Source organism: Lissotriton helveticus, chromosome 1_1 (genome assembly GCF_964261635.1).
Source record: "Lissotriton helveticus chromosome 1_1, aLisHel1.1, whole genome shotgun sequence".
Lineage (NCBI taxonomy): Eukaryota > Metazoa > Chordata > Amphibia > Caudata > Salamandridae > Lissotriton > Lissotriton helveticus.
The window spans coordinates 1,741,631,908-1,741,653,509 of NC_136057.1; the positions used below are offsets into that span (position 1 = coordinate 1,741,631,908).

The following is a 21,602-nucleotide window of genomic DNA, read 5'->3' on the forward strand; positions in this document are numbered from 1 at the left end:
TCCCTCTCTCTCTGTCTCGCTACGCCTCACTTACTGAAAACCGTGACTCAATAAACGGTTCTCAACCTCTCTTTCCTCCTTTTGTTTATTTGGTCCTCTGTAAAATGGATCCAAAAAAGAAAAACACTTTTGCTGGAAATGTCATCTTCTTCTAACATTTTTCTTTTCCAAAGTGCAACGTCCGAAATAAAAGGTTCAAATTATGAAAAATGGTCATAATGCGGCCAGATTAATAATATTCACGCCCAAACACTTTAGCACCACTTCATAATTTGCCAGTGAAGCGCTACTTTTGTTTTCTTGTCACTCTTTGAACAGCATTGTTTTCCCCGGGTGGGGATGTGCACCAATCCTAGAGGTACTGCAATGCCTGATTAACGGGTAGATTGGAAGACAAAATGTGTACCGCGGCTCTGTGTTCACGGATGTGTTTTTTTTCAATCATACTGGTTACATTTTGTGAGGATATAAGTAATGGGCCCTGAAGTCATGCCTTTAACTTTTCAGGCAAAATCACTCACTGATTTGTGAATAGTGAGTGTAAAAGCGTTAAGGTAACCATGTTGTTCCTGCTTACATTTCACATGCTTTACTTGATCTTACATTCCCAATGAGTGTTTGCTTTTTCCAGGGAGTTGTTACTTTTTTGTTTTTGGGCAGCATATTGCTCTTGTCTAGTTCGTAATTTGAATTGAGTTGCATCCAGGTGTTTATAGCTGAGCACAATTGGGTTGTGGTTGAGGGCAGTGCGAGTTTCTCTCAGTGAGGCAGTATGATGTTCAGAGGGGGAGAGGATAGGGCACTATGGTCAGAACTGTTGAATTTGGAACTAGGGAACCAGGTTCAGTCTTCATGACCAGTCCCAGACCACTCTCCTGAGGGAGCACATTCCCATGCTAGACATTAAAAGGCCTGGTGTATTAGCACCAGCAGGTGGACCCTAGTGGTGGCAAGTGTGGGTTAACCTTGAAGGCCTGTACACCACAATCCATATTGAAGTTCACCTCCAGCCTTGCGGGCAGGCCTATAAAGCAGCCCAGGTCATAGGACCCCTGAGAAGGGCTGGCTCTAGGATGGTGCTCCCAGTGTGACAGCAACAGCGTGGGTGTTGTGTTTGCAAGTATATTATGGTTTTAATAGGGCTTGCTGTCTCCTTCCTGGCCTTCAGCAATTTTCGGCAACAATAAAAATATAATGATAACTCTAGTGATTAATGTTCTTCCTAGAGGAAGTTTTGACTTGTGGAAAGGTAGTGAAGAGAGTTAATGTGCCTCCTGCAAAGAACATGTACCATTCAGATCACACAGTGCACATAATGTAAATAGGTCAGTGGGTTACTGCTTTTCACAGAGAGATCCTTTTGTTATTTGCAGCTAATAAGTAAAAATTTCTAACATAGAACTATTAACTTTCATCTAAGAGCTGAAAGGTATAAATTAGAGCGTTATGGTTCCCCCCCCCCAGTCTTTGATTAGCCTAATATTGCAAAAAGTGTTCAATTGGATGGAAATCAATTCTGAATATTATAGAGAACCCGCAACAATGGTATTATGTTTTAAATTCTGAGTTTGTGTTTCTCCAGACCAATCACTATTAAACTATACTGCCTACTAGTATGGTTGTCATGTTACCCCTACACCTTGTAGTCATTGGTCTTATGTAACGTTTCCTATACAGTGATTTACACACATATAAATGATTGTCTCTGTGTAATGTGTGATGCACCCTACACTGGTGTGAGTGGGGCTGTAAATCAAATTAGATGGATGTATGACGTTACTACGCGGTCAAAACACCGCACTACCATCACAACGCAGCTTTTACAACGCAAGTCGTTACCACGACCTGCGCTGTAGGGTGCTGGACTTAGGAATAGTATGATTTACTATTCCAACTCCAGCCTAAGTACAGTAGGGAAGGTGTTGGAATAGTAAATCACACTATTCCTTAGTCTAGAGCGCCCTCCAGTGTAAGTCGTGGTAACGACTTTTGTTGTAAAATCTGCGTTGTAATGGTAGTGCGGTGTTTCGACCGCGTAGTAAAGGTTGTTTCCCAAATTAGATGCATCTGAGAGAGAATGTGATTATGGAGACTTGGGGCACTATTAAAGGGTGGTGGTGAGGGAATCTGTGTCAGAATTAGTCATTAGGGGGCACCAACAAACACTTCTGCACAGGGTGGCTCCAGTGCTAAAGCCTTGAGTCCGCCTCACCCATTGGTACCTCCATTAACCTTCTTTCAACAGTAGTAGCTGCAACACACCAGTGATCGGCAATGCAGGATTTGCACGCACACCAAACTCAGTTCACAAACTTCACACTCTCTCTGCTTCTTGCACAAGCACTTTTAACATGTGCTGCCTGCTTTGGGGACACTGGAATTATGCAGTAAAGGAGGACAAAATTGTGCTGCAGTGTTGAATAAATTATGCAGCAAAAAAAGGCAGCAGCGTAATGCAGTATATTTTCTGATACTTTATTATTTTGACATATTTAGGTCTCGCCTAGAGTTGCAGCACATACGCTGCTTGCTCTGCGAGAGATATAGTGAGAGAGGAGAATTCACAAGGGACTCGAAGACCCGCCCCTCATTTCCATTGGCTGGCGTCACAGTTTAAGCTAAACTGTGGCCTGCCAATGGAAATGAGGGTTTTTTGTTGATGCCCTTTTGTCTCCGATCTGGACTGTGTCGCCTGATTTGTTGCAGTCGCAAAGCACTTTCTTATCTTTATGGGGCCATGTGTTCCACGCTAGTTAGAAACACAAGGCCCCATAAAGCTAAGAGATCGAGGCCACTTCTGTTGTAAGTCAGCAGCGGCACACCTGGGACATATGTTTTGGCTCAGGTTTCAGACCTTCCTGCTTTCATTTCAAGGCGCGTCCCCTCCACCACACCTCCACAAGAGTGTGCGTCTTTTCGTGGCCGCTCGTTTTAATCGCATTCCCTTCTAATGCATGTGCTTTCTTTCATGTGCTTGTTTTTCTAACTTTAAACACGCCGGCTTCCTTCAACTCTGCCTCCGTCGTGCTGTGATGTTTTTTCTTGACACACTCTGTGTTCACGTTTATGTGCTTGTTCTAGCTAAAGGCGTGATGTGCTTTGCTTATGTTTAGTGAGCCATGCGTGCTTTCACTTTCGAAGTGATTTGCCAAGATTCACAGGATGGTTGAGGGTCTTTGCCGAGGCTCAAATTCTAATCCCCGGCTTCGAGGTTCTTTGTGTGTGCGAACAGGCGAAGTGTGCGAGGGCTCTGCACTTGGGAAGGACCGGCAAAACACTGCACAGAGAGGTGAAGAGTATAGGCACTCTTACACTCATAAACATTAAACACAAAAAGTACAGATGCAAGACAGAGTCACAGGCGGCGTGGGCTTGCTGCCCTCAGGGAAAAAGCAGAGTGTCACATTCAATGTGGGGGACAAAGTAAGTGGAGGGGGGAGGAAGGGGTGGTGCTGGGGTGATTTAGGCTCCCTAGAGGTATGTGCAGGTTGTCACGGAACAAGTGTTCTCTATTTTTCACAAGTTTTAAGAGAGTGCTCCGAGTCTCTTTGTTACTTTGTTATTTCAGAGCGCTAAGTGACAGGGCAGTGATCCGGTAATGTGCTCTGCAAATACCTTACATGGCGGGCAGGCGTGCCGGCCGTGGAGTGGTGGATGCCATTTCCTTTGAAAAGCCAATGTCGTAGTGGGTGCCACAATCATAAAGGACACGCCTTTTATACCTGAAGAACACAACCCTAGTAATGCCGGGGGTTCCTCCTGAAAAACAGGAGGCTTAACGCAATGCGCTGAAACGAACACATTGCTCTTATCCCATTTAATATTACACTGACCATCGACTTCAGTAAGATGTACGGCTGAGTTGGCCCTGCTTTCTTTCATGTGCTTGTTTTTCTAACGTTAAACATGCCGGCTTCCTTCAACTCTGCCTCCGTCGCGCTGTGATGTTTTTTCTGGACATACTCTATGTTCGCGTTTATGTGCTTATTCTTACTTCAGGCATGACGTGCTTTGCTTATGTTTAGCGAGCCATGCGTGCTTTCACTCTCGAAGTGATTAGCCCAGATTCACAGGATGGTTGAGGGTCTTTGCCGAGGCTCAAATTCTATTCCTTGAGGTTCTTTGTGTGTGCGAACAGGCGAAGTGTGCGAAGGCTCTGCACTTGGGAAGAACCGGCAAAACACTGCACAAAGAGGTGAAGAGTACAGGCACCCTTACAGTCATAAACAAGCATTGAAAATGCAATAGGTCTCGTCTTTGATTAAGTTAAAGCCATTTGCTTTGCTAATGGTATTGTATAGCTAAGCAAATGGCTTTAACTTAATGAAAGGCGAGACCTATTGCATTTTTAATGCTTGTTACACATGCGATCAGCCTCAGCAACACAAGTCACAATTATTGGTAACTTTTGATTTGTTTGAGCAACAAATTGATTAGTTAAAACTGTCAGATGATGCAGCAGATTTATTATGTTGCAAATATGGAAGAGCCATAATTATATAGAAAACATTTGTAAACTCTGATTTTTTTTAAATTTATTTTATTCATAAAGTTTTATATAGAGCGAACTTGATCTCAAAGGATATCAGAGTGCTTTAAAATTTGAGGCAAAGGTAACAAATCAGAACATTAGTCTAACATTGGGAATCTACAAACAGCACTTCTCTTTCCTACCTCCTCCATCCATTGTCCTCCCAACCACTATCCCTCTCTTTCTTCATTTCAACTCTTCCCCATAATATTTTAATGTATTGAATTTGCACTTTCTCATTCATTGTCTTCGTAATCTCTCTACCCATTGATTTTCCCCGCTCCCACTTCATCCATTTCCTTCCCCAGCTCGCTTTTTATACATTCTCTTTCCCAACTTTCATTCCATACCATTGTCTTTCCCAACTCCCACTTCATGTGCTGCTGCTCCCAGCTCTCTTTAGTCATTGTCTTTCCCAACTTCCAATCCATACCATCGTCTTCCCCAGTTCCCCATCCATCCAATGTCTTTCCCAACTCCACTCCATCTTCTTTGATTGTATTCCCAACTCCCTCTCTATCCATTGCATTCCTATGTGCTTTTTCCACTTTGCTCACCAGCTCTTTTATGAGACCCTCGTTAGGTTGATTGATTCCTGGGATCTTTAGCCAGGTGGGTACAACCAGTGTGAGTCATGTTTGGATTGCTCTTGTTGAAAAAGGGAGAGGTGCTGATGACAGAAGCTCCATGGCTCGAAGACAAATTGCTTGTGAATCCACTTTTAAACGTACTTGGTACATTCTGTGATTGAAAGCATATCCCACTTTGTGAATGTATTTTAAAGTCAATAACTCATATTAAACCTTAAATAATCATGTGCATCTTTTGGTTGAATTAAATAACATAATAAGCTGTAACTGGTCAGTGAGATCCCAAACAAATTTTAAAAAATTGGGATGTTTTGCACATTCTGGCCACCCCTCTGACTTCACCCACAGATGCAATCCTCTGGTTATTCATGCCCTCTGATTCTCCGCCCACAGTTGCCCTACTATTTTTTCCCCACTTCGACCACTGGACACAAGCCAATGGAAAATAGGAGCAGAGAGTGGGTGGGGCTTCAAGTCCATACTCAAATACAGCATGCCTCGTAGAGCAGCGCTCAGGTTCTACGTAAAAAGGTTAACTGCTCACATTTCTGATTTTCCCGACCCCTGGCACGTCGAGCCATGGACCTTACAGCGCATTGGCAGAAAGCACTTATAATTTTGCATTAGCGCCGGGACTCCAACTTAGGACATATAGCCAATAACCTGTGTCTTAACCATTAGTAATGGCGGTGTCTCACCGGCTATACAGATTGAGCTGTGTCCCCCAACCCCCCCGCAACGTCACAAGGAAATTGAGTTTGTACAGCTTCCCTTAGCACTCCCCTGCTGGATAAGTGATGCACCATGCCCAGAAGACCAAAATATAATGGGCTACGTAATATGATAAAAGAGCTCACCAATGCTCAGTTTTCCAGCAGAACTAATCCCATTGCTACGCCATGCCCCCTCAGCCAGCGACCTCCAGATTGCACAATCAGGGGACAAAGACACCGCCACCAGGCGCCAGCCTCCCTTTACAGAGGGCCTTGCTTTGCCGCCTCCCATAGTCGCAAACCCCATGACCCCTTCCGGTCATCCCCACTTCCTCACACCCCAACCCTCCACAGTGGATCAACTAATGACGCCCACCCGCAATTGGCTTTTGGCCATTCACTTAGATGCATTGCCTCATGATTGTACAAAATCTGAGGAGCTCTGATTATATGTGACTAATGCATTTTAATGTGGTGATGCGCATTTTTCACTAAAATGCGTTAGTCTTACCCCTGATGCATGGTACTTTGCAGGGCTGCGTTGAAGAAGTCTAGGGTTGAAGCTATCGTGGGAGGGTTAAAATGATAATCAAGTGGGAGAATTATTTCAAATAATTGTTTAATGGAAGACGTGACAGCATAGTGACCTGCGTTATGCCCTATTCGGAGTCTACTTGCCAAAAACGACCCAAAAATTACTCTGACCATGGGCAATGTAATTGTAAATTATAAATGTAAATGACACTGACCTTGTGCAATGTATTCTGGGGTTCGTGTAAAGAGCTCACATGCCGGTTCATGTAAAGAGCACAGATGCCCTTTTGTCAAGTTGGCGCTATACAAAGCTGCAAAAAAAGAAACATTTCTTACCTGGGAATAGTTTAGCGCGCTCAGGTGGTTGGTGATTGGCTATCAGCTGACCTCACGTCTGCGCCCGCTGTTGCCACACATCCTTCGCGCCCGAACGTGTTTGCGGGAAGTCCCAATGGCGAGCGCGCTGTGCCATAACCCCGCGATAAGCATGATGGGAGGAGGCGCCATGTTTTTTCGGCTACTCTGTTGGCCGAAATGTTTATTCGTCGTTTTCTTCCTCGCTCCCGACTGTCTTCCTCAGAACTACCTCGACCCAGCGGATCAACTTCACCTTGGTAACAACGTGATCTTGAAGAACCGTGGGAAATTAGAAGGGCAGAGCCCTTATTTGGTGCTAGAACTAGCGATGGACCATGGCATGGATGCCCCCGAAGGTGAGTGCGGGGCAACAGTTAACGCCAGTTAACCTCTCTACTGACCACGCCTGCTTGTTTTAGACGACGAACATGCACCACGGAGTCCTTATTCGTTTTTCTCGCATCTCAATGTAAAAAAAATTGTTTCTTGTATTTGTGTAGGTCCATGTATACCTCTAATGGAAGACGTGGGTTAAAATGAGTTACCTAATGAAAATAACATGCTTTGTTTTCAGGGTGAAACATAAATGCTTACAATGTTTGTTTGCTCTAACAATCGGGCCCATGAATCTTTCACGGGTGGCCCTGCCGTTCACTTTCCAAAACGGTAATACTATGATATACGCCACCGCCGTGGTATTCCAGTATCTGTAAATTAACATAAAACAGCGTGCCAGACAAATCTCGAATCTCTGCTGTGAGTCCATATTTCAGTCATTTAGTAGTGCCGGCAATCTCATTAGAAATTGGAAAAAATATTCCTCCGGAAGCCTATTAGTTGAGGGTCAAAGTGTTGCTGGGGACAGGAGGTGGAGCCATGAAGGGCGGAATTTGAAAAGCAGAGTCTGACAGTCAACTTCTATTTTTATTTTTTTAATTTGCTGCAAAGAAATTGGCAATAGGGATATATGTGATAGTAAATTGCTTGTGAAGCAAAAACATCCATTGCGCCTTTGTTTTCTTCCATTGCTTTGGTGTGCAGGTGTTGGGCTCCAGATAGCTCTCAACCAGTATTTCACTCAATCAAAAGGAAAGCTGATTGTCCTTTAAATTAGGCCTTTGGTTTGCGCCTAGCTGGAAGTATAAATAAGAAAGCTCTCTGCTGCACCAAATGGAATGCAGGCAAACAGCAGGCACTGCTGAATTGTGTCTTTGTGTCAGAAAAGGATCCCAGAACAAAGCCTGTTTCTGTGGGTCTCCGGATCCCAGATCTGGCTAGAAATAGCTGCCAGAGCCTTGATCCAGCGTGGTCCCCCTACTTTCCAACACTGGTTGTGAAGAAATGCCTACCAACAGTTTTCCATGCTCAGTGCACAATGGTTCAAGACGAATTCCCTTGTGGGACTGCAGTTCAAGTTGTGCCACTTACACACAATGGGGCCTATTCACAATATTGCATTTTGTAGTACTTTAGAAGTACTAAAATGGTACTAAGTTTCTATTCACAAACCTACAAGGGTAAATTTCCACCTCTGCTAATTTTTCTATAGGGAGATACACTTATAAGTTTACTACTTGGCGGTCCATAGGAACATCAAACTCGCGGTGGAGGTCGGGGACCCCCTCACCAGTGGTCCGACCACCGTATTACAACTATGGCAGTCGGACCACATTAGGACTGCCACAACCTCCAGGGATCTGCTAGTCCTGGTGCAGCGGTCTGAGGCTGCAGTATGCTTGGTGGTGCCTCTATGGCACCGCCAAGCATATTATGAGTTGGCTGTCGCCCACCCTTTTCAAGGTGGTGAGATAGTCATACAAAGGGTGGCGGAGTCAACTAAGGGGGCCCTATAGGGTCCCCTGTTGCCTCAGGGCCTTTGGGATGCATGCAGGGGAGCACATGTATGCATTCACCCTCTGTTCCAGCACAGCATATACTTTACAGTGCATGCTGTGCTGGAACACTATGTCTGACTCGCAGCTCTACCTTTCTAAGGCACTCCTATGAGCCTTTGGATAGGTAGCACTGTGGGCCAGCCACAGCAGGACCTCCCACCCAGATTACAACTTGTAAGCCGACGTGCCGTCCCGCTTCTGCACCACCAGATTTGTAATCAGGCCCTTAGTAGTAAAAGTTGCAAGGGGTGGGAGGGTGACTGGACAAAAGGGGCATACTTACTACTAAATGGGCGGTCTTATGGGAGTGCGTTAGGGAGTGATTTAGGTAGGGTGACTCGTTTTTGGTTTAAAAAATCTGAACATTTAAAAAAATAGAAGTAGGACTACAATTTTACATCCACCGAGGGAGCAGTATGACTTAAAATACAATACTCGCCAACGTAACAAAAACAGACAAGGAGGCATCATGCGGAATACATTAAATACAACTTTTACACAGACGCAGTTAATTTCAGAAAGGCTAGTACATTATGCAGCACTGGAACACACAATTTTGTTCAATAGACCCTCTCTAAATGCTAGAACAAGTAGTACAGTTAGTGAAATCTTTTGAAACAAGTGGTCAGAAACCAGCCTGTTCAATCAAATCCATGATGCCTGGTCAACCTAGGTTTCAGGAACCCACCCACAAAAGAGTAACTCAAGTGCTGTTCGCAAACTGCACTTCTAAAGTTATTGCATCCAAAAGGGACCCAAAACAATGGTACATTTTTAGCCCAGAACCACACATGGCAACCACTAGTACTGCAACACCCTTACATAGAAAATAATAACAACAGTACTTTTAAAAAACCTTAGGAAATGTCAAATTAAATTATTTAAAATATGAATAAATATCATTTAAGGTTAAATATATATATATATTTTAGCACCCCGTTTGAATTTATAAATTGTCATTTATTTATTTATTTATGGGTTTATACCACGCTTGAATCGACTCCCGAAGGAGTATCTCCGCGCCACACGCCCATGACAGATGGAACAGGACAAAAGGGCAATCCAAATAGGAGGGTGCTAACACTGGAATAGAAAAGTTTTTAGCTTTTTCCTGAAAGTTGAATGGTCCGAGCACTGCCTAAGTGTGAAGGGGAGTTTGTTCCAAAGTGCTGGACCAACAGAAGACAAGGCTTTACCGCCCTGCCTAGACTTCTTCACAGTAGGTATTTGAAGAAGAAGCTGATTGGAGGATCTAAGGGTGCGGGCAGGGTTGTATGGAGTGAATTTTTCTGCCAGATAGGAAGGTCCTGAGCCGTGCAGCCCTTTATGGACGACACAGCAGAACTTAAACTTTACCCTTTGGCGAATGGGAAGCCAGTGTAATTTTGCTAATAGGGGTTTTGAAGGAGATCTAGGAGGGGCATTTAGGACCAGTCTCGCAGCAGTGTTCTGTACCACTTGAAGCTCACCAAGTATACCATCGTTGGTCGATGCCAACAGCCCGTTACAATAATCCAGGCGGCTGAGCACCAAGGCCTGAACCAACGTTTTTCTCGTGGTTTCAGGAAGGAGAGGAAACACTTTACGAAATAGCCCTATAACATGAAAGCAGGCTCCCACTATGTTATTTCCATGCTCCTATAGAGACCAGTCGCACCCCAAAATTCTTCACCACCTGCTTAGGCGTGGCAATCGGGCCTAAATCCGATGGCCACCAATCAGGGGTCCACAATATTTTGGCTTCCCCAAAAAGCATGACCTCAGTCTTCCCCACATTACACTGTAGGAAGTTCGAGGTCATCCACTGGGCAACCGCCTTCATGCCTTCAGAGAACGATTTTATTGTCTCGGAGGTCAGAGATTTAAATGGAAAAAAGGAGATGCGTGTCATCAGCATATGACACTGGGATGAAACCAAAAGCTCTCATGATCCTAACCAGGGGGGCCACATAGATGTTAAAAAGAGTGGGGCTCAGACATGAGCCCTGTGGCACCCCCTTAGTAATCTCTTCCTCCGCTGAACGAAACGCACCCATGTTGACACTTTGAGTGCGGTCGGACAGAAAACTCCGCAGCCAGGCCAAGGCTACACTCGTAAGCCCAGTCTCTGCAAGACGTTCGAGCAAGATGTTGTGAGATATAGTATTGAACGCTGCCGATAAATCCAATAGCACCAGGACTACCGAATATCCCTTGTCCTGGTACATACGGAGATCGTCTGTTACTGACAGCAAAGCCGATTCAGTACTATGATTCGGCCTGAAGCCGGACTGAGAGTAGTCCAGGCTTCCCATGCATTTGATAAAGCTCGATAGATGTTTATTCACGTGCTTCTCCGTAAGCTTACTCAAATACGGGAGCAGAGATATAGGCCTGAGGTTGGACAGGTCTGACCAAGGAATGGAAGAGTTCTTCCGAATGGGTCTCACTAGTGCCTTCTTCCACTCCAGTGGCACTTGGCCCTCAGCCAGCGAGAGGTTGACAAGGCGCTGGATCACAGGACCAAGCGCCTTGCCCACCACCGGCATGACTCGGGCAGGAATAATGTCTGATGGGCAGCCACTCTTGATTCGACCAATAAGGTCCTCCACCTCATTCAAGGAGATAGCGGGGAACCCAGTGAGCACTCCAGAGTTCTCAGTGTTCTTAACCTGAGGTAATGTCATAAGACTGCTGGTGGAGGAGTTGGAGTCAGTGATTTTCTCATAAATCCTGTCTATCTTATTAGAGAAATAGTGGGAAATATCATTACATAATTGTTGTGAAGATAGATCGGGACTTTCACAAGCCACCGGTTTTATAAAAGTTTGCAGAATCTGATACGGGGCAGGGCTCGACAAATCCACTCGCCCGCTCGCATTTGTGAGGGAGAATGGATGAGGACGAGCTATTTTTAGGTCCTACTCGCCCTTTCTGGCGAGTAGGAAATCAAACTAACTTTTGTCTTCTGTCTTTAAAAACAGAGCAAAAGTGACAAGATAACACAATTTAAAGGCATTTTTATTGCTCACAAAGGAAATGAGCAATAAACATGCCTTTAAATCTTGTTATCTTGTCACTTTTGCTCCGTTTTCAGAGACGGAGGTCAAGTGGGTTGGAGTCAGGTCGAGGGGATTTTCCATGGTACTAGACCTGCAGGACTAGTACCATTTTTCGGATTTGTCGAGCCCTGCAGGGCCTTGGGAGCATTACCTGCCGCCGCAAGTTGTGAGGCAATATGATTTTTGCGTGCTACTTTAATTGCCTTATGATAGGAAGTCCAAGCAGTCCAGTAACAGATTCTGTCGGCCTCCAGGTGAGATGATCTCCAGACCTTTTCCAACTTTCTACAGGCCCGCTTGAGAGACCCCAAATAATCGGAAAACCAGACTTCCTGCCTTTGCACGGGGCGTGGTTTATAGAGTTTCAGCGGAGCGATGGTTTCCACCACCTTGTGGATAGCACAATTATATTTCAATAGGGCCATCTCAATGTTCTCTGTGGATGTGAGGTTAGGCTCTACAAACGCCTCCTTAAAAGTCTCCTGGGACATTTTGTGCCATTGTCTCCGCCACAGGGGTAGGGGCACTGGTATGCTAAGGGGCCTGTCCAAATTGGACATCGCAAATTCTAAAATAGAATGGTCTGTCCAATGAACCTGCTTAGGTGGGTGGCATACAATCTTCGGTGAGTTGGAAAAAATAAGGTCTAGCGTATGTCCTGCCCGATGGGGGGGCCAGTGTTTTGCTGTGTGAGACCTAGTGGTAGAAGATCTGCCAGCAAGGCCTGGGCTTCCACACTGTCCTGCCTTTCACTGTTATGTTATGTTATGTTATTTGTTTTTTGTACCGCGCACAGCTGCCCCAGCAAAGGGGCGTCCTGGCGCGCTGAGAAGGTAAACACAACACAACATCTAAAAAGGAGCATGCTCAGTCAGGCAGATTAGACGAACAGAAAGGTTTTTATTGCCCGCCTAAACTGCAAAAGGTTGTCCATTGCCCGAAGCTCAACAGGAAGGGAGTTCCACAGCTTTGCGGCCACCACTCGAAAAGTTATTTACAACAAGGGGTGGTGATGGACAGAGTCTCTGAATTAGGCAGAGTACTCTCACCCAGTCAAGAGATCAAGGCTAGATCCAACACCGTTTTTTAGCTCATTGCACCATCCCAGTTTCAGAACCTGGCTGTATGCAAATTAGTCTGTCCCTGGCCCAGTGCATCATGGGAACAGGGCAGACCAGACTACAAAAGCCAATTCTTACACTGGGAAGGAAACAAGCTTCCGGGGACCGGTTTCTGGCATTTCAGCCGTCTTCGGCCCGGCTTGCTTGAATCCTGATGGTGCAATGAGCAAGGGACTCACATCTGAGTATACCCTTCCACGCTTAGGGTGGCAGGTGTGGCAGGGTATACTCAGACATGAGTCCCTTGCTCACTGCTCCATCAGGATTCAAGCAAGCCGGGCCGATGACGCCTGAAATGGCAGAAACCGGTCCCCGGAACCTTGTCTCCTTTCTGGTGAAGAATTGGCTTGGTAGTTTGGTCTGCCCTGTTCCCATGATGCACTGGGCCAGGGACAGACTAATTTGCATATAGCCAGGTTCTGAGCTGGGATGGGGCAGTGAGCTAAATAACGGTGATGGATCAAGCCCTGATCTTTGGACTGGGTAAGAGTGGTCTGCTTAATTCAGACACTCTGTTCATCACCACCCCCTTTTCTGAATCGTTTTTGGCCACTATAGGTGTGGCAGGGTATACTCAGACATGAGTCCCTTGCTCACTGCTCCATCAGGATTCAAGCAAGCCGGGCCGATGACGCCTGAAATGGCAGAAACCGGTCCCCGGAAGCTTGTCTCCTTTCTGGTGAAGAATTGGCTTGGTAGTTTGGTCTGCCCTGTTCCCATGATGCACTGGGCCAGGGACAGACTAATTTGCATATAGGCAGGTTCTGAGCTGGGATGGGGCAGTGAGCTAAATAACGGTGATGGATCAAGCCCTGATCTTTGGACTGGGTAAGAGTGGTCTGCTTAATTCATATACTCTGTTCATCACCACCCCCTTTTCTGAATCGTTTTTGGCCACTATAGGTGTGGCAGGGTATACTCAGACATGAGTCCCTTGCTCACTGCTCCATCAGGATTCAAGCAAGCGTCCCCGGAAGCTTGTCTCCTTTCTGGTGAAGAATTGGCTTGGTAGTTTGGTCTGCCCTGTTCCCATGATGCACTGGGCCAGGGACAGACTAATTTGCATATAGCCAGGTTCTGAGCTGGGATGGGGCAGTGAGCTAAATAACGGTGATGGATCAAGCGCTGATCTTTGGACTGGGTAAGAGTGGTCTGCTTAATTCAGACACTCTGTTCATCACCACCCCCTTTTCTGAATCGTTTATGGCCACTATAGGTGTGGCAGGGTATACTCAGACATGAGTCCCTTGCTCACTGCTCCATCAGGATTCAAGCAAGCCGGGCCGATGACGCCTGAAATGGCAGAAACCGGTCCCCGGAAGCTTGTCTCCTTTCTGGTGAAGAATTGGCTTGGTAGTTTGGTCTGCCCTGTTCCCATGATGCACTGGGCCAGGGACAGACTAATTTGCATATAGCCAGGTTCTGAGCTGGGATGGGGCAGTGAGCTAAATAACGGTGATGGATCAAGCCCTGATCTTTGGACTGGGTAAGAGTGGTCTGCTTAATTCAGACACTCTGTTCATCACCACCCCCTTTTCTGAATCGTTTTTGGCCACTATAGGTGTGGCAGGGTATACTCAGACATGAGTCCCTTGCTCACTGCTCCATCAGGATTCAAGCAAGCCGGGCCAATGACGCCTGAAATGGCAGAAACCGGTCCCCGGAAGCTTGTCTCCTTTCTGGTGAAGAATTGGCTTGGTAGTTTGGTCTGCCCTGTTCCCATGATGCACTGGGCCAGGGACAGACTAATTTGCATATAGCCAGGTTCTGAGCTGGGATGGGGCAGTGAGCTAAATAACGGTGATGGATCAAGCACTGATCTTTGGACTGGGTAAGAGTGGTCTGCTTAATTCAGACACTCTGTTCATCACCACCCCCTTTTCTGAATCGTTTTTGGCCACTATAGGTGTGGCAGGGTATACTCAGACATGAGTCCCTTGCTCACTGCTCCATCAGGATTCAAGCAAGCCGGGCCGATGACGCCTGAAATGGCAGAAACCGGTCCCCGGAAGCTTGTCTCCTTTCTGGTGAAGAATTGGCTTGGTAGTTTGGTCTGCCCTGTTCCCATGATGCACTGGGCCAGGGACAGACTAATTTGCATATAGCCAGGTTCTGAGCTGGGATGGGGCAGTGAGCTAAATAACGGTGATGGATCAAGCACTGATCTTTGGACTGGGTAAGAGTGGTCTGCTTAATTCAGACACTCTGTTCATCACCACCCCCTTTTCTGAATCGTTTTTGGCCACTATAGGTGTGGCAGGGTATACTCAGACATGAGTCCCTTGCTCACTGCTCCATCAGGATTCAAGCAAGCCGGGCCGATGACGCCTGAAATGGCAGAAACCGGTCCCCGGAAGCTTGTCTCCTTTCTGGTGAAGAATTGGCTTGGTAGTTTGGTCTGCCCTGTTCCCATGATGCACTGGGCCAGGGACAGACTAATTTGCATATAGCCAGGTTCTGAGCTGGGATGGGGCAGTGAGCTAAATAACGGTGATGGATCAAGCCCTGATCTTTGGACTGGGTAAGAGTGGTCTGCTTAATTCAGACACTCTGTTCATCACCACCCCCTTTTCTGAATCGTTTTTGGCCACTATAGGTGTGGTAGGGTATACTCAGACATGAGTCCCTTGCTCACTGCTCCATCAGGATTCAAGAAAGCCGGGCCGATGATGCCTGAAATGGCAGAAACCGGTCCCCGGAAGCTTGTCTCCTTTCTGGTGAAGAATTGGCTTGGTAGTTTGGTCTGCCCTGTTCCCCTGATGCACTGGGCCAGGGACAGACTAATTTGCATATAGCCAGGTTCTGAGCTGGGATGGGGCAGTGAGCTAAATAACGGTGATGGATCAAGCCCTGATCTTTGGACTGGGTAAGAGTGGTCTGCTTAATTCAGACACTCTGTTCATCACCACCCCCTTTTCTGAATCATTTTTGGCCACTATAGGTGTGGCAGGGTATACTCAGACATGAGTCCCTTGCTCACTGCTCCATCAGGATTCAAGCAAGCTGGGCCGATGACGCCTGAAATGGCAGAAACCGGTCCCCGGAAGCTTGTCTCCTTTCTGGTGAAGAATTGGCTTGGTAGTTTGGTCTGCCCTGTTCCCATGATGCACTGGGCCAGAAACAGACTAATTTGCATATAGCCAGGTTCTGAGCTGGGATGGGGCAGTGAGCTAAATAACGGTGATGGATCAAGCCCTGATCTTTGGACTGGGTAAGAGTGGTCTGCTTAATTCAGACACTCTGTTCATCACCACCCCCTTTTCTGAATCGTTTTTGGCCACTATAGGTGTGGCAGGGTATACTCAGACATGAGTCCCTTGCTCACTGCTCCATCAGGATTCAAGCAAGCCGGGCCGATGACGCCTGAAATGGCAGAAACCGGTCCCCGGAAGCTTGTCTCCTTTCTGGTGAAGAATTGGCTTGGTAGTTTGGTCTGCCCTGTTCCCATGATGCACTGGGCCAGGGACAGACTAATTTGCATATAGCCAGGTTCTGAGCTGGGATGGGGCAGTGAGCTAAATAACGGTGATGGATCAAGCCCTGATCTTTGGACTGGGTAAGAGTGGTCTGCTTAATTCAGACACTCTGTTCATCACCACCCCCTTTTCTGAATCGTTTTTGGCCACTATAGGTGTGGTAGGGTATACTCAGACATGAGTCCCTTGCTCACTGCTCCATCAGGATTCAAGAAAGCCGGGCCGATGATGCCTGAAATGGCAGAAACCGGTCCCCGGAAGCTTGTCTCCTTTCTGGTGAAGAATTGGCTTGGTAGTTTGGTCTGCCCTGTTCCCCTGATGCACTGGGCCAGGGACAGACTAATTTGCATATAGCCAGGTTCTGAGCTGGGATGGGGCAGTGAGCTAAATAACGGTGATGGATCAAGCCCTGATCTTTGGACTGGGTAAGAGTGGTCTGCTTAATTCAGACACTCTGTTCATCACCACCCCCTTTTCTGAATCATTTTGGCCACTATAGGTGTGGCAGGGTATACTCAGACATGAGTCCCTTGCTCACTGCTCCATCAGGATTCAAGCAAGCTGGGCCGATGACGCCTGAAATGGCAGAAACCGTTCCCCGGAAGCTTGTCTCCTTTCTGGTGAAGAATTGGCTTGGTAGTTTGGTCTGCCCTGTTCCCATGATGCACTGGGCCAGAAACAGACTAATTTGCATATAGCCAGGTTCTGAGCTGGGATGGGGCAGTGAGCTAAATAACGGTGATGGATCAAGCCCTGATCTTTGGACTGGGTAAGAGTGGTCTGCTTAATTCAGACACTCTGTTCATCACCACCCCCTTTTCTGAATCGTTTTTGGCCACTATAGGTGTGGCAGGGTATACTCAGACATGAGTCCCTTGCTCACTGCTCCATCAGGATTCAAGCAAGCCGGGCCGATGACGCCTGAAATGGCAGAAACCGGTCCCCGGAAGCTTGTCTCCTTTCTGGTGAAGAATTGGCTTGGTAGTTTGGTCTGCCCTGTTCCCATGATGCATTGGGCCAGGGACAGACTAATTTGCATATAGCCAGGTTCTGAGCTGGGATGGGGCAGTGAGCTAAATAACGGTGATGGATCAAGCCCTGATCTTTGGACTGGGTAAGAGTGGTCTGCTTAATTCAGACACTCTGTTCATCACCTTTCCCTTTTCTGAATCACCACTCGAAAAGAGCGGCCGCCCATTCTGCTTAGTCTAAAACGAGGGACCGTTGATAGGTGCATACCCAAGGATCTCAGGGGTCGCAGAGGGACATAGGGTCTTAAAAGGTTGCTCAGGATTTGAGGAGCCATGCCTTTAAGAATTTTAAAAGCCAGGCAGAGTACCTTAAATTTAATCCTCTGGCTCATAGGGAGCCAGTGTAGAGAGCGCAGAGTCTTAGAAGCCGAACACCGTTTAGGCAGTCCCACCACCACTCTAGCAGCGGTATTTTGCACTCGCTGTAGTCGGGTGAGTTCTGCCTGGTTAATCCCGGCCAAGAGTGCGCTAGCGTAGTCCAACCTGGACAGGACCGACGCCTGAACCACCAGCTGTCTGGTGGGGGCGTCAAAGAACTTGAGTATTGGCCTGAGTCCTCTGATGACGCCATAACAAGAGCCTGCCACTCTCTTGGTATGGCAGGTGAAACTAAGCACCGGATCTAACCAGATCCCAAGATTTTTTATCTCGATTACAGGGGAAGGAGTCGTCCCCAGTTCCTGCGGCTACCACTTATCGTTCCACAACCCGGCCTGTTTTCCCACCACCATGACCTCCGTTTTCTTAGTGTTTAATTGGAGACAGTTCTGATTCATCCAATTTGCCACGGCACATATACCTTCGCGAAACATGAGGGCCTCCACATCAGAGTCCCCACTCAACGTGACCGCCAGCTGCGTATCATCCGCATACGAGACCATTGTCAGGCCCCAGCGTTTGACAACCGCAGCCAGCGGTCTGACGTATAGATTAAATAGAGTGGGGCTCAATGATGACCCTTGTGGGACCCCTAGTGTCAGCGGGTGCGATTTAGATTTACCGGGTGGGATAGCAACCTGGAATGATCTGTTCGAAAGGAAGGACCGAAACCAACACAGCGCGGAACCCCCGACTCCCACTTCCTCAAGTCGCTGAAAAAGGACACCGTGTGAGACCGTGTCGAACGCGGCACTCAGATCTAATAACAGGAGTGCCGCAGTTCGACCGGTATCCAGCACGGAGCGCAAGTGCTCGACCATAAACAGTAGATGTTAAAGTCTCCTAGAAGTAAAAAATCCCTTCCTGGGTAAACATGTGGGGCCAATGCTTCCACTAATAAGATTGGAAAGTTTGTACAAGGGCCAGGGGGACGATACGCCAAGGCTCCTTTCCAGCTAGTCCATGACGAGATATTAATCTTAAAAATCATCAATTCCATATCCGAAGTGCAGCATAGCTCCAATATAGAAATATTAATGCCAATTCTATGGACTATGGCTATACCGCCACCCATCTTAATAGGACCATCCAATCTAACTATTTTGTACCCTTCAGGGATCCTCAGGGTAATGGCAGGAACTGAGTGAGGTTTGAGCCACGTCTCAGTTAAAAAACATAGGTCAGGTTGTTGCGTAGAAGTAAGGTCCCATACCTCCGCATGATGTTTGGGCAGGGATCTAATGTTACAGAGCAAATTACTCCATCCAGATTGGACGTTAGAACCGGCCCCAAAGGTCATTCTATGTGAATAGTAGGCAACGTCCTCATATTGCGCCTGAAACTGACAGTGCCGACAAGAGAATGGCCCTTCCGGAACGGACCCCACCTCCCTAACACAGCCCGCCCGTGGAGCACTTTGTAGGTCTAGTAATGTTTGAGCTGAGTAACTGACCCGCTTAGAAGTGCAGCAACCTCTAACTGCTGATGTAGGGGTCATGGCCCCTGGTCCCGTCCGGTCGCGGACGGGCACAAACGGGCTTCTCTTTGGTTTGTCTAAGGCGCTCTCCTGCGCGCTCTTGACGACGAGAGGGCTAAATAGCCCTTCCGTCCGGCAGCTAGAACGCTAACCGCTCCAGTGGGCAGAAGCACCTGGCTCTCCATGTCCCGCCCTCCGCTCAAGGGTACTAGCTACCGAGTCGGACCGGGGCGGGCAGGATGAAAGATCGAGCACAGGCTTCCTGGGTAAGTGTTAGTTCCCCACAAGCACTTGAGTAATAGTGAGCAATTTAAAACACAAACAGTATGCACTGTTCAAGTACAAGCAATCTGCACTTCAATGATTAAAAACAAGTGACTAAGTTTAAAAAATATTTCAATGCGGGAGCTCAAAATAAATCCGAGCAGCAGCACCCAAAGTGATGCCCAATGTCTGTCGCAGAGAGTGAAGCGGGTCGGGGAGACACTGCCACTGTCGCTCCCTACCCAACACGCTGGGGCTCTTCGCTGCCTAAATAGCCCTTCCGTCCGGCAGCTAACCGCTCCAGTGGGCGGAAGCACCTGGCTCTCCCTGTCCCGCCCTCCGCTCAACGGTACTAGCTACCGGGCCGGGGCGGGCAGGATGAAAGATTGAGCACAGGCTTCCTGGGTAAGTGTCAGCCCCCTTTAGTTCCCCACATTAAGGGGCCGATTAGGATGGCGGACGGACTTGCGTCCGTCCGCCACCCTTGAGGAGGAGGGAACGTCCGCAGGGGCTGCGGCGTTCCCTCCGTGCTGATTAGGATGTGACCGCCAGGGTTGCGGTCACATCCTCTATTTTTAACATTGCGGCGGGTGGAGCTTCAAGCTGCACCCGCCGCAATGTTAAAAATGCACGCATTGCATTTGCATGCAGTAAGAGGCAGGCACCGCGCGGTGCCTGCCGCTTTCTGCATGCAAATGCAGGGGGGTACCATAGGTACCCCCCATGTGCACCCCCCACCCCCACTTCACCTAGGGGGCCCGCAACGGGCCCCGCAGTGAAGTTCCGTATGCTTTTCCACGGCGGAAAACCCGCCGCGGAAAAGCATACTTTACAGGCCATCCTAATATGGTGGACGGTGTCTGACAGACACCATCACCATATTAGAGCTTTTCCGCCGCGGTTGTAAGCCAGCCGCGGCGGAAAAGCTGCGGACGGAAACCAGGACCCACCAGCCATCCTAATGTGGCGGTGGGTCTTAGGTCAGTCCGCTGCGGTTTTTCCGCATCCTCTGGGCCGGCGGTGCCTTCCGCCGGCCCCGAGGATGCGGAAAAACCGCGATCCTAATGACCCCCTAAGTGTTATTAAAATATTTTGTACATTACTTTGATAACTATTAATGCATTTTTTTTTTTTACTTTGGCTGAGAATTATTTTATAATTTGAAATTAAGAAAACACATTTTTATTTAATATTTATATTATTTAACGGTTTAAGTAATTTAAAAGTACAACCATACTTTTGATTTTGTTCTACATGTAAAATAAAGATATACAATTAGTTTACTTTAAAAAAAACATATTTACACATTTTTGGTTACTTTAATAAACTTTTATTTTTCCCTGTACTTTACCTTACGGTGTCTCCATAGTCGGGGTGGAGATCTCCTTGTGGTAATGTATTAGGTCAATAGTCTTTTATTATCATTAATAGGCATTAATGAACATTTTATTCAAGATCATTTCCAATTGAGTTTTAAGTTCTTATCTCCACTATTTTCTGAAAGTGGGTGTTGCACTGCCATTGGTTAATGATGTGTGACGCTGGACCTACTGCTGTTTCATTTTTGGCAGTAGTAACATAGACTCCGAAATTTGGTTCCACCTCTGTAGGAAAGTAGGATCAGATTCTTATGGTTACCCCCAATTTTTGCTTGAAATTACACTGTTTTTGACTAGTCTGACTGGGATCCTGCTAATCAAGACCCCAGTCTATCTGCTGTCTCCTTAAAATGTTAAACATGTTCTTAGGTACACTCCAGATTGGATACTGGGGTACACTTGTCAGTCCCTAGTATATGGTACACATGTACCCAGGGCATAGGTACCCCAGAGGCCTCCCATGGGCTGCAGCATGTATTCTGCCACCCATGAGAGGCCATGCAAAATGGAACTACAGGCCTGCCATTGCAGCCTGTGTAAGCTGGTACTATATCTATAGGTCACTACACTTAAAACCTATCAGTCACCCCTCTAGCAGGCCGTGACAATCCTGAAGACAGGGTGCTGGGTTTTACGTGAGAGGGTGCCCCTGCATTAACAGAGCCCTTCTGCAGCCTTCGGAGACCATTCTCCCGGGTTGTCAGTGACGCAGCCAGACATATAGGTAGAGGTGCATTATATACTCTGGTAAAATGCTATCTCGAAAACGGCTGCAACAAAACATGTTGTGTTTGGTATCAGACACTTTGGAATCG

General features: G+C 47.2%; 1 long non-coding RNA gene across 1 annotated transcript in view; it reads left to right on the forward strand.

Moving 5' to 3' along the window:
• Positions 1-6,808: 6,808 nt before the first annotated feature.
• The window catches only part of LOC144774306 (uncharacterized), a 33,538-nt gene continuing 18,744 nt past the window's right edge, over positions 6,809-21,602 (forward strand). The window contains exon 1 of the long non-coding RNA XR_013600186.1: positions 6,809-7,081. This is a non-coding gene — a long non-coding RNA (uncharacterized LOC144774306). The remainder of the gene's footprint in view (positions 7,082-21,602) is intronic.